The sequence below is a fragment of the Terrapene carolina genome, unplaced genomic scaffold, assembly GCF_002925995.2.
Source record: "Terrapene carolina triunguis isolate 2854851 unplaced genomic scaffold, T_m_triunguis-2.0 Scaffold26714, whole genome shotgun sequence".
NCBI lineage: Eukaryota > Metazoa > Chordata > Testudines > Emydidae > Terrapene > Terrapene triunguis.
In genome coordinates, this window is record NW_020691065.1 from 890 (window position 1) to 13,745 (window position 12,856).

The 12,856-nt window shown below is 41.5% G+C and overlaps 1 long non-coding RNA gene across 1 annotated transcript in view; it reads left to right on the top strand.

The window, feature by feature from the left end:
- The first annotated feature begins 1,107 nt into the window (after window positions 1-1,107).
- The window catches only part of LOC112108174, a 12,744-nt gene continuing 995 nt past the window's right edge, over window positions 1,108-12,856 (top strand). Inside the window, exons 1-3 of the long non-coding RNA XR_003370397.1 lie at window positions 1,108-1,205; window positions 5,909-5,950; window positions 7,179-7,277. This is a non-coding gene — a long non-coding RNA (uncharacterized LOC112108174). The remainder of the gene's footprint in view (window positions 1,206-5,908; window positions 5,951-7,178; window positions 7,278-12,856) is intronic.

Genomic DNA, 12,856 nt, shown 5'->3' on the forward strand with positions numbered 1-12,856 from the left:
TACATTTTTTTTTTTTTTTAACAGGGATATGAAGAATTTTTTTCACAAATGAAACTGTAGGGATATTAGTTAGGCAGATACTGACATTTGACCAGGAAAGTGGGTTAACTTCTTTACTCTTCTGAAAAGTGCCATGGGTATTTTAGTGACTCTGGTAAGAGTCTTAGTTTTACATCACATTTTGAAGTTGACATCTCCAGTAGCATGTATTCAATAGCATGCCATCTGCCGCGTCTCCCACACCACTTTCTGAACACCCGGGTTTCCTTTGATATCTTCAATCAGAGCATAAGCCAGGCTTCATCCAACTTAGCTTTAGAATGTAATTATGCAACCTTGCGAATTGACACATTACATTTTTACCAAGATGCAACATAAATGTGTTTTGTGTAAAATCTACAAAAATTATAATTTCCCTGACATCTTTCATTCCTCAGCTTTTCTGCATGCAGCTTTGCATTCCTTCTTTGCATCTCTCTCTCTTGGTGTTTTCTCTACAAAGGGTAGTTAGGAGTGGAGTCCTGTTCTTGTGTAGCTTAGACCTTGGCTACACTGGCGCTGTACAGCGCTGCAACTTGCTGCGCTCATGGGTGTGAAAACGCTCCCCACCCCCGAGTGCAGCGCTGTAAAGCGCCAGTGTAATCAGAGCCTGCAGCGCTGCACGCTCGCTCGCAGCGCTGCAAGCTACTCCCCTCAGAGAGATGGAGTACATACAGCGCTGCAAGAGCTCTTTCGCAGCGCTGGCGGCACGACTACACTCGCGCTTCACAGCGCTGCCACGGCAGCACTCTGAATTCCCGAGTGTAGGCAAGGCCTTAGAGTCTTGCATGTCAGCCACCACTTCCTGCTCCCACAAATGCCTCTAACTCTTATGCTGGTGTATGTCACCTACTATCCCAGCTGGCCACACAGTTTAAAAAGTCTTCCCTTTTCCACACTCCATAACCTTAAAGTAGTGGTATGGAGTATAATGGCAGGCTCCTTCAACTTATTTATTTCTCTGGTGTCTCACCTGGACTACTAGTCTGTAGTTCCATGCTATTTGCCAAGTGATCTTTTTGCATATGAATTAAGTAAAATCTAATGGGTTTTTTTTCTTCCAGAATAGCTGCTATATCCATAGCCACTAAACTAACAGACCTGCAACTTGGAGACTCAGTGGAAATCAGTAGGCTGATTACCAAAAAAGAAATGAAGCAAACAAGGTAATCATGAAGAATCAAGTATGGGAGGGGTTCTAGCAATCTATAAATGTTGAACTGAAATGTATATGTTGCTGAAAAAATGTGCGGCATTGTGGGTAAAGTCCAAAATTAAAATCAGGAAAACTTTTTAACAGCCTGTCTGTATTAACAATACTGATATTTTAGGATTCTCATTCAGTTTCCATAAGAATCTTCAAATCTTTGTTTGTGGGGTTTTGGTTTTTTTTATTATTATTATTATTATTATTATTATTATTATTTAGAATGATTTCCCTACTGTATTGAATGCAGGCATGCTGCTGTCCGAATTGTATTTCAGATATGGAACAAGGATGTGTGCCTCTGCAGCCATGGCTTCAGAGAGCTCCTGAAAATTACATATTTAACATTTCCTATGTTTGTTTTTTTTTAACCCAGTCAGATAACTTTGTGGTCATCTCAAAATTGGGTTTGTCATTAACAGTCATTAAAAAACAAGCCTAAGAGCCAAAAACAAAGTCAGAATTTTTTTGAAGCCCAGGGCTACCAAGTGTCAGGCAATTTACACCCCTCACATGCCCCCTCAGCACACCTTATTTGTATTCTTACATATCTGGCCAGCGTGTAGGGATTGCATACATTGTTTCTCAGCTGTGGTGCCTGCTGCGCCACAGGGAGGCAGCCTGTCTGCTGTTTCTGTACACAGTGAGCAGATTTTTACTGCAGCTTTTTCTGGATTTTGACAGTCTCACTTCTGAGGCTCTCCTCTTTTGAGGAAGTCAGAGAGATAGTAAAGGCTCATTGTTATGATTCCAAGAAGGCTGGAACTGTAAATATCTTGGAAACACAACGGGCCCCAGTGCCATAGAGCAAGTTGCTATTGCTGGCACCAAGACACAAGCTGGTGCTCACATTGTTGCCTCTGGTTTTGCAATGGAAAGCATTCCCCAGTATGGAAGTGTACTTTGGTGCATTTATTGAACTCCCTAGTGTTGCAAGGTTTGCCTCAATCTCTTACCACAGCATAGGTTCTCAGTTCAGTTCTTTACCTGGAACCACCAGTCTTGATTGATTAGTGATGATCCAAATGAGTCCTTCATTTCACAGGAGGAAATTTCAGTTCACTCAAGTCAAAGGCTTTCTATCACTCCAAAACGAAAGCCTATAGTTTCATTAGTTCTGAAAATTCACATACAACACCGAATGTGCGGGTTCTACACACCTCTGACTCCTATTCCAAAGCATCTCAACTTTGGAACAAAAAACCCACTTGGTTCCTCCCTCTGGATCCAGCTATTTGATGTGATTTTCATCTCCTTACCCTTACCCACTTTAAGAGCTTTTCCCCTACCTTACCCTTATGGAATTGGGCCTCTATGGGGTGCCTTGCCAGCATGGACCTTCCTTCAGAGGAACCCCCAGACTAACTACCCTGTTATGGAGCCTCAATCAATGCCACTTCTGTGAACTCAAAATTTCTTAATCACAATCACTGAAAGAACCCTAGAGCAATTATACCCCCAGCACCTACAGTTCATAAATAAACCATAGTAGGTTCAGCTCCTGTGGTATCAAGAATAACATCAGTCATGGTTTCATCAGCACCTCAGGTAGAGGACACAGAATCTTCCTGTTCGGATAACAAGCAGGAGCAGTGCCTGTAGGCCAGAATCCTCAGAATTCCTTCTCTTCTCTCAAGGACATCATGATAGAGTACTCCAGTTTCTCCCTTAGAAGATTTCAAATAGTTTCAAGATATTCCGACTCTAATAGCAGAAGCATAAGGTATTAAGTAATCTACAGTCCAAGAAAAACTCCTCATCAGGACCACATTCTCTCACATTTTATCCTAAACTTTTTCATCTTCAAGAGATCAGATTGCACCATTTGAATGTTTAAAGAGCAGTCAAATTGTACCTGGACAGGACTAAATCTTTTAGAAAATCAGATGTTTTATTTGTCTTCTCTCCTGGAAAGAACACACTCAAAGTACTGGGACAACCCTCTCCAGATTAGTCTGTTTATACAAAAGGTAGATAGTGTCTAGTCTAATAATATTTTACAAGATCTCTCTGCTTTTTGGACACAAACCAGTTGGTAATCTCTACATATACAAATCAATACAAAGTATATGTAACGGCTTCTTCAGATGCTGCACTTGGTCACTGCGTCCTCCAATCTGCTATTCTCCCTTGAAATCTCATTTCCTTCTTTCTTTTCCCTCCCCAACGTTTTCTTTTTTTTCTTTTTTTTTCTTTCTTGGATGGACTGCTTGCTAATTCTCATCAGTCTCCAAAATAGAATTTTTTCTGTATGTGAGAACAAACAATTTGATCTTACTGCAAATGTGTCCTCTCAGAACTGAAGAAACCTCTGGTTTGGGTTATTCCCACATTTGCATATAGTTAACTTTTGTCTAGTTTATTAGGGCAGTGATTCTCAACCCGTAATCTGCAGACCATTGATGGTCTACGAATGAGCTTTGGGGAGTGCCCTAATTGACTTCTTGGAAATTAACCATAGAAATCTTTGAAGCATAATGGTCTTTATTGAAAAAATCTACAAGATAACCATCTCATTCTTCTTTTATGTGGAAGAAAGGAAAAGTTAGATATTGTAACAAGTCTTTTGCATGATAGGCCACTGAGCCTCTTTTTCCTGCTGAGAGGATTGAGGGAGTCTGCTTATTATAGAGACAGTGCCTTCTTTGGGCCAGACACTGCTCCTGAGGAAGCTTGCAGCACTGCTGCTTGTCTGTTAGAGAGCCATTGCCTGCTTTGGGTCACTGCTGTTGAGGAAGCACACACTTTTCTCCTGTTGCTGTTATCAGCATTGTTGGATACTGTAATCAAAAGAGTAATTATCAGGAAGCTGCTGCTAAAGTTGGCATCTCTCAGATACTGCCAAGTAAACTGTTTGTGAAAAGGCAATGTATTGAAACATGGAACTGCAAATGTGTATGTGAATCAAAAACAAAACAGATGGAAAGAATGGGGATGTCAAAGAAAGGTCCCTTCCATTGGTTTGTGCAAGTAAGACATGATGTGACTTTGTCGGTACCTTGAAGAACTCTGGAACTACATGGCTGCACAAGTAATAATTGTCAATTATATAATCAATTACCTCTTTCAACAAATTGATCACACTGAGCAATGACCACTATTGTAAACCCCAATATATCAGGGTTGGTTTGGTTGGGAGTGATAAATAATGAAGAGGAAAAGTCACTGATTCAGAGCAATCTGGATTTGCTTGATAAACTGAGTACAAGCAAACAATATGGATTTTCATATGGCTAAATGAGTGTATGTATATCTAGCAATGAAGAGTGTATGGCATACTTACAGGATGGGGAACTCTATCCTGGGAAGCAGTGACTCTTGAAAAAGTTTTGGGGGTTATGGTGGATAATCAGCTGAATGTGAGCTCCCAGTGTGATGCTGTGGCCAAAAAATTTAATGCAATCCTGGGATGAATAAACTGGGGAATCTTGAGTAGGAGTAGAGAGGTTATTTTACCTCTATATTTGACATTGGTGTGACTGCTGCTGGAGTACTGTGTCCAGTTCTGATGTCTACAGTTCAAGAATGATGTTGATAAATTGAAGAGGGTTCAGAGACAAGCTAAGACAACTGCAACCAGAATTCATCTTCCGCTTCATCAGTCACAGATCTTCTGTAAACCTCCAATGCGACCTGTGAGGAAGAAGCCATTGATAGTGTGGTCTGGATCCATCAGTTTCAGAGGATGGATCATCAAAACAAAGTCCCAGGCCTAAACCTTCAGAGGTAATGATACAGGGATAGAATAGCTAATTTCCTCATCCATAGTCCCAACCCAAATACTAGATTAAGGGCAACGACCATTTAAACCAGTAACCACCTGCCAGAGGCCATTGGTGACTATCAAATCATGAGCTGATTCATGAAGCTCATTATCTTTGTGAATGTTGAAGCCACCAAACCTTGACAACATCAGCAGAGCACTGAGAAACTTCGCCACCTCACATCTGGACTCTGCAGCGCAGCAAGGCCATCTGTTCACCAATGTTAGTCATATTCTCACTTTGTCTGCTCTTACATATGGGATTGACCAGTTTAGTTTTGCAGAGAGACACAATACTGTTCTTTAGTCTGATCTCCTATATGTCATAGACCATAGAATTTCACAGTTACCCCTGAACTGAATCCAAGGTAATCTTTAGGTTGAATGTAAATAGCTCAGACTTTTGAGATGCACAATAGCTGCGCTCTATTCCTAGCTCAGTCACAGACTTCCTATGTGGTATTGGATAGGACTCTGTCATAGGCTTTGCAGAAGCATGCCCTTAATAAATGCACACAAGGGGGCTGAATGAAGATTCCATAATCCACTTTAATTCTAGCATTTCTTAGATTTTGAGCCCGTTAACTTTGCAACCTTAATCTTCTTTTAGCAGAGAGAGAGAGAGAGAGAGTGTGTGTGTTTAAATGTAAAAGTTTGTTTAGGTTAGAAGCCAGGAGCTAATTGTTTAGGACCTGATTCAATACACATTGAAGTCAAGGGAAACTTTTCCATTGCTCTCAGTGGATATTGACTCAGACCCTTTAACTACTTGCAATTGTGTGAATGTAACCAAATAATCTTGCCATAAAAACATGATTGGTTTTATTGGGTCATTATATTTGAGACGTAAAAGCATGCAGAGGTGTTTTAGTGTTATTTTTTTTTCTTTGATAATCCAGGTTGCAGTGTAATGAAGAGTGTTTCGCCCTTGAAAGGAACAGGTGGGTTGGTATACTTTTTCACAAAAGTATTAACTTGATGTATCTAAGCTGTATGGAAAAGATCATTTTTCCATGTGAAGGAGAGAACTGATAAAATGTCAAGATCATCTCTGTAGCATTCTGTACTAGATGATCAATAAACTATTAATTTTAGAAACCTTTTCTAAAATCTTATGCCTTTCCCATCAAAAGTCTTCTCAGATTATTTCTAATTTAATGAAATAGCTCCAAATACAGTAACTCCTCACTTAAAGTCGTCCCGGTTAACGTTGTTTTGTTGTTACGTTGCTGATCAATTAAGGAACATGCTCGTTTAAAGTTGTGTAATGCTCCCTTCTAACATCGTTTGGCAGCTGCCTGCTTGAAGAGCAGCCCGTTGCAGCTAGCTAGTGGGGACTTGGAACCAGAGTGGACCGGCAGCCCCCTATCAGCTCCCCCCTATCAGCTCCCCGCTCCCCTAAGTTCCCTGTGCAGCAGCTGCCTGCAGTTCAGCTGTGTCCCTCCCGCCACTGCCATGTGCTGCTCCTGCCCTCTGCCTTGGAGCTGCTCCCTGAGACTCCTGCTTGCTGTGCCGGGGGGAGGGAAGGAAGAGGAGGGCTAATGTCAGGGTGTCCCCCTCCCCCCTACTCCTGCACCCCACTTACCCCATCTTCCATAGAGCAGGGCTCAGGACGAGGGAGCTTGCAGCAGCTGCGGTCTCAGCAAGCTGATCTAATTAACAAGGCAGTGTACTTAAGGGAAAGGCGCATATCTCTCTCCATTCCTGCTCCCTTGCAGAGTGAGAGAGTTAACCCTGGAGGGCTCAGCCACTTGCTAGTTCATCATTTAGCAGTAAGGGAAATATCCCACCTTCTGACTCCTCCACCTCAACCAAGCTTCACAATCATCATCACTGTGTACCAGTATTAAATTGTTTGTTTAAAACTTATACTGTGTGTATGTGTGTATTATATATAGTCTTTTGTCTGGTGAAAAAAATTTCCCTGGAACCTAACCCCCTCATTTACATTAATTCTTATGGGGAAATTGGATTCGCTTAACATCGTTTCGCTTAAAGTCGCATTTTTCAGGAACATAACTACAACATTAAGTGAGGAGTTACTGTATATCAATTAAGGAGTTTTCTGCAAAAAGCTGTTTATCTGTAGCACTGGTCCCTCTCTGTAGTGGATCAGTTTGTCATTGAAAAGCCATCTTTAAATTAAAAATTTTGTTTTCTAAATTGCAGACGCTTTGCTGAAGCCCTCCATATCCGTGATAATTCTGACCCTTTTAATATCCGTTCTTCTGGATCAAAGTACAGTGATAATTTAAAAGAAGATGCAAGGTATATGTTGGAATACATGGTTACAACATTGTTACTTCTGCACCCCATAGCTGTCACTGTGTCTTAAGGTTTTATTAAATAGTCTGACATGACTATGTATATTTATTAAGTTAACCCTTTTAATCTGTTATGGTGTGGCCCTTGTCATACATGGGAGCTTTGCTCAAACTTAAGAGACAATGCTTGAAAAGTGCTTTAAAATCCATGATTCAGACATACAAACAGGCACCTAGTAGAATTGACAAAAGCACATGAATAAGTTAGCTTGCCTCCCTTTGAGGTCACTGCTATGGGGTGGGGAGCTGACAATGGACATGCTCCATACATGCCACAAGTGCCCTTGCTGTGACTGGGGCAGGGAACTTAGACTGGGCATCACTCACTACCTGCCACAGCCACAGTGCTGAGAGTGGGGGAGGAGTGAGGTCAATCATTGAAATCATAGAAGATTAGGGTTGGAAGGGACCTCAGGAGGTCATCTAGTCCAACCCCCTGCTCAAAGCAGGACCAACCCCAGCTAAATCAAGATGAATGGGACAGTTCTCACCTCTCAGAGCTATTGTTTCAAGCTGAATTAATCCACATGGAGTGTTCTGATTCATCTGAGATGAATGTGCTGCTTCCCTCCAAAAAGAGCCCCCGACTCTAGATCCAGATTTGGGTAGGAACTGTGAAGCTCCAGTTCTCCTTCCCCTTCTTGCCTCCAGTTCACTCCTCATAGCCTCTCTACTGTTCCATTCCTAGCAGGAGCATGGAAGGGCCAGGAAGAGGGCAGAGCTGATAGCTGAGTGGAGCAGAGGTGTTCCCAGGGAGCCCCATTCTATGCCACCCTTCCTTTCCCCGCAGCTGCCCCTTGATTGTGTCCCTCACTATCACTATTTTTTTTTTAAATGGGAAAATCACTTGCAAAAAAACTTTGTGAATGCAGTGTTGAGGTTACCTAGCACTGCCTTGTACCCTTCCAGCATGTAAAGGGTTGCTAAACTTCTGAAAACCAGGAATGAGAGTTAAGGTAATGTCTCCTATACTACACCCACACACAACCTTAACATTGCCCTATTTCAATAACTCTGTGGATTCAAGTGATATTTTACAAAAAATATTTTTAAATGATTTTTTACATTTTAATTTACTTTTAAAAAATCAAATATTTATTTACATTAGTAGTTCTTTTTACCCATTTTATAGTCTTAAATTGTGTTTTATACTTGTTTCTTTAGTTTTCTAATTGTTCATAGAATTTCAGATTTTACATAAGAATTTTTTCTGCTAAAAACTTTCATAGTTAAAATGCTCATCTGTGCTAAAAAAGACACATCCAGGGCCTCATTCACACCCTTATTGTGAGAACAATACAAAAGAGACATAAAACTGATTGGAAATATGGGAGGTGCTATTGCCTATCAATAGCCCTTCCAATATATTGAACTTTCACAAGTCAAGAATGCTTCAACTAGGCTACAGCCATTCATCAGGGTTTGCACCTTCAAATCATTTGGACTTGGGTTCATAAGTCACATAAATGCTTTTGAAAATCTCTCTGATACCTCAAATACGGGATTAGGAGCGTAAATTTAGGTCCCTCTTTTTGAAAATTTTGGACTGTGTATAGAAAACTTACACATTAACAAAGTTATAGTGTGAAAATCAGTTTAGCTTTTCATTGTTAACACTGATGAATTAATGAAGTTTTTCAGCAGTTAATTAACCTAAGCATGCAGAAAAAAATGGAAGTTTAAGAAACAAAGCTGGTTTTGTAATCTCCATTTGAAATAAGAAGTTGCAACTAAAACGTCCTCATCTTACTTACAAAACTGTTTTCAAGACAATTCCCCCTACCAAACAGACAGAAGATAGGAGAAAGGAAAAGAGACTAAATTGTCTTTTTGGTTCAGAGGAAGGTGAATATGATTGTTGAGAGTTCCCAGATGGAGTTGTGGACCTCTATTTGCATAGGCAAGATCTCTTGATCTATTTGAGGTCAGTTTGGAAAAGCTGGATTGGGTGTCCAGGACCATTGTTGGACAAAGTACCCCCTCACAGTGGCAGGTGCCAGTGTCTGATCAGACAAAATCAAATCTAGGACTGGTTACGGTATATTGGTAAAATCTCAAAAACATCATTCCCAGCAATTCATTAGGCTTGAAGTGTTTAAAAAAAAAAAAAAAGAAAGAAAGAAAAAGGAAAGAACAGCCATCCTGAGTTTTCCAGTAGCTCTTTTCCCCCAAACAGTCTTAACTTAAAATCAAGGTAACTTTGAGCAGTTTTGACACAATCTGAAATACAGCAAAAGTTCAGTTCTTAAACTAAATTCAAACAAATTTCTAACATTCATCAAGTTCCCCCCTAACATAATACTGTTTAAATGATTTTCAGTCTTGCCCCATAGTTCCAAGACAATAGCCAACAACACATAGACCTTTAAATATGTTGGTCTTGGAGGTAGGCCAAGTCAGTTGGTCCTATTGTCGTGACTAATTTTTCCACTTTTTTTTTAATAAAAGATAAAATATTTCTTTCAGAAGCAAAGATGCACATTCTTGTTGAGATCCTGATTTATTGAAGTTAACCTTCTCTGATTTAAATGGTGATTTTTTTTGTAGACATAAAATATAAATGATGTACATGTGAATAAAATGTATAATCTTGCTCCTCTGGGTGCAATTCTCTTCAGCAGCCTAACTATTAAGTTATTAGGATAGATAAGTTAGTGCTGCCCTTGTTTTCTTGCCTATTTTGTCTTGGAATTTTGTGAATTACCTCGCATGCTCACAATATGCCCTTTCTGAAAATTAGTTCTTGAAGTAATATAATGTGTGTGGGTTTTTTAGTTCCAAGAGTGCTTTTTTTTTTTTTTATTTTAGTTCAATCCTTTAACATTCATAGATATCAAAATCTGGTAATAATTTGACATATCCAAAATGTAAATATGTGGGGAGGCGGAGGGGTTACATACACATTATATACACCTTATGTCTGATCTTGAATAGATTATCACTAAAATCATCAGACCAACTAACTTTTTTCCCTGACCTGTTGAGATCAATGGAAGTCTTTCCATTCACTTGAGTGAGCTTTGGATCAAGCTTCTAATGCCCAGGATCCTCTATGAAGAGGTTATCTGATTGTATGGCAAATGTCCTATTATTGAGTGTATTGTATTGTTTTCATAACTGTATTTGTGCATATGACACAAACATCTGCTTGTAAATTTTCATAAAGAAAAATATCAATCCCCCACTGCCTCCCTAATTCCCTCCTGTCTCCCATAACCTCCTTCTGTATTCATTCCATTTGTATTTCCAGTTTTAAACCCCCAAATCAAATACCAAGTAACTGATCTGCTTTATTGAATCTCCCCTTGAATACTAGGTATACCTTTTGCGGATCAAAAAGTACTTACTCTGCCAAATGGACCCCTCAGATCAATTCCTTTTCATGAGATTAGCATGGGACGTGCATTGTTTTCTATTATGCTTTTAAGGAACTACAGCTTGGACTCACTGTCATATCAAGAATCCAAGTTTGGCCTATCAGTGGTATTTTGGTGTCCCAAACCCCTTTTTATGTTATGAATATTCCCATTCTCTAGCCTTTTATGTACATAATTTTGGATGGAGAGAACATTTTTATAGTTTCGTGTCTGACTATTACTTGCTATTTGATGTCACACTGTTTGAGATTTGTAGACACCATTGCTGGTCTTCCTACTTAAAATAATAATTCCACAGACACCCCGGAGTTTCCTTGGAAAAAAGAAAATTACTTATCGTAATTCTTGTTCTTAGAAGATATATTGGTTACTATGTGCTCAAGCCTGCAAGATGCCCTTGACTCCCACTGGGAGGGCACTTGAGACTTCACAGGATGCAGTTCTAGAATTCCCATCCACTCATTCCCCTTTCCCTCAGATTTGGGGATGTAATTTCTCTGTCTTGTTTTGCATAACAAAGGGATGACTGAGGCAGATAACCCCTGTTATGCCTCATTAGTATGCAAGTACACACCAGCTGCTATTAAAGTAGTTTAATAGCTTGAATTTTGAGCTCTGAAACATTCCACACTCAATCACATAAGTAAGGCATGACCCAAGGAGTGGTGGTCTAATATAACTTTTAAATTCATATATTGTATTTCACGTAGGTAATGTTATTTGAACCATACCATTTTAGATTTTTTTTTTTCAAGAAGGGAAAAAATATAATTTACTATTTTGGTAAATGTGATAGTCAATGTGTGTGTATACAGATTTTAAAATAATATTCAAACAATTAAGATTTCAAAGTAAAACACTGAAAAAATAAGTGCCAAATTAGGGATGTTTGTGAGAACTTAACTTTGACCACTTGTGCATATGCCTCATCACTGCTGTACTGCCCAAGGGTTGTCCTTTTTTAGCAGAAGCAGATCCATCCTTTCTCTTTGGCTGAGAACTCAGCGGCTTCAGTCCCTGCTCTGTTTCACAGAGTGCAGCTTGATGGATAAAGATAGGATGCAGCCTTGTTGTAAGCAGGGTTTACGTCGGCCTCTACTTCCCTGAGCACAAAGGGTCCCAGGTGGCATTAGACCAGGAAAAAAAAAACTTCATTGCTTGGTACCCCACCCATGCTCACAGAGTGCACCATAAACCCAAAAAGAACAAGCCATAAGCTTGCATTGATTCCTCTACACTCAGAGATTTTTGTATTTTGTACAGCCAGAAAACTGGGTCCCTCACAATAGATCTCTCTGGAGCAGGCAGGAATATTTTGCACCCTAGGCGAAACTTCCACTTTGCGCCGCCCCCTTTCCCCCCCCCGAGCATCGCTTATTATACATTTTCAAAAATGAATACAGTGGAGTCCCATCTTATGCAGGGGTTGGGTTCTACGGTTAGCGCATAAGAGGAAAATCGTGTATAGTGAAAATTACCATAAAGTATAGTACACACAGTATACACTAGAACAGGGGTCCTCAACCTACGGCATGCCCGCCAAAGGTGGCGTGCGAGCTGATTTTTTTTTTTTTTTTAATGGCAGGCTGCGGGTCCCGGCCATCACCGAGCCTGCTGCCGGCCTGGGGTTCTGTTCACTCAGCTGCCAGCCGGGGTCCCAGCCGCTGGCCCCACTCAGCCCGCTCAAGGTCAGCAGCGGGCTGAGCGGGGCCGGCAGCTGGGACCTCAGCCCGCTGCCAGCTGGGGTCCCAGCCGGTGGCTCCGCTCAGCCTCCTGCCGGCCGGGGTGGTCGGAACCCCAGGCCGGCAGCGGGCTGAGCAGGGCCGGCGGCTGAGATCCCGGCTGCCAGGAACTGGTGGACGGAACCCCAGACCGGCAGCGGGCTGAGCAGGGCCGGCGGCTGAGATCCCGGCTGCCAGGAACTGGTGGACGGAACCCCAGACCGGCAGCGGGCTGAGCAGCTCAGCCCGCTGCCGGTCTGGGGTCCCGGCCGCCAGCCCCGCTCAGCCCGCTGATGGTTTGGGGTTCCATTCACCTAGGCTGGCAGGAGGCTGAGCGGGGCCGGTAGCCGAGACCCTGGCTGGCAAAGGGCCGGCAGCCGGAACCCCAGATCGTCAGCGGGCTGAGCAGGGCCGGCGGCCAGGAC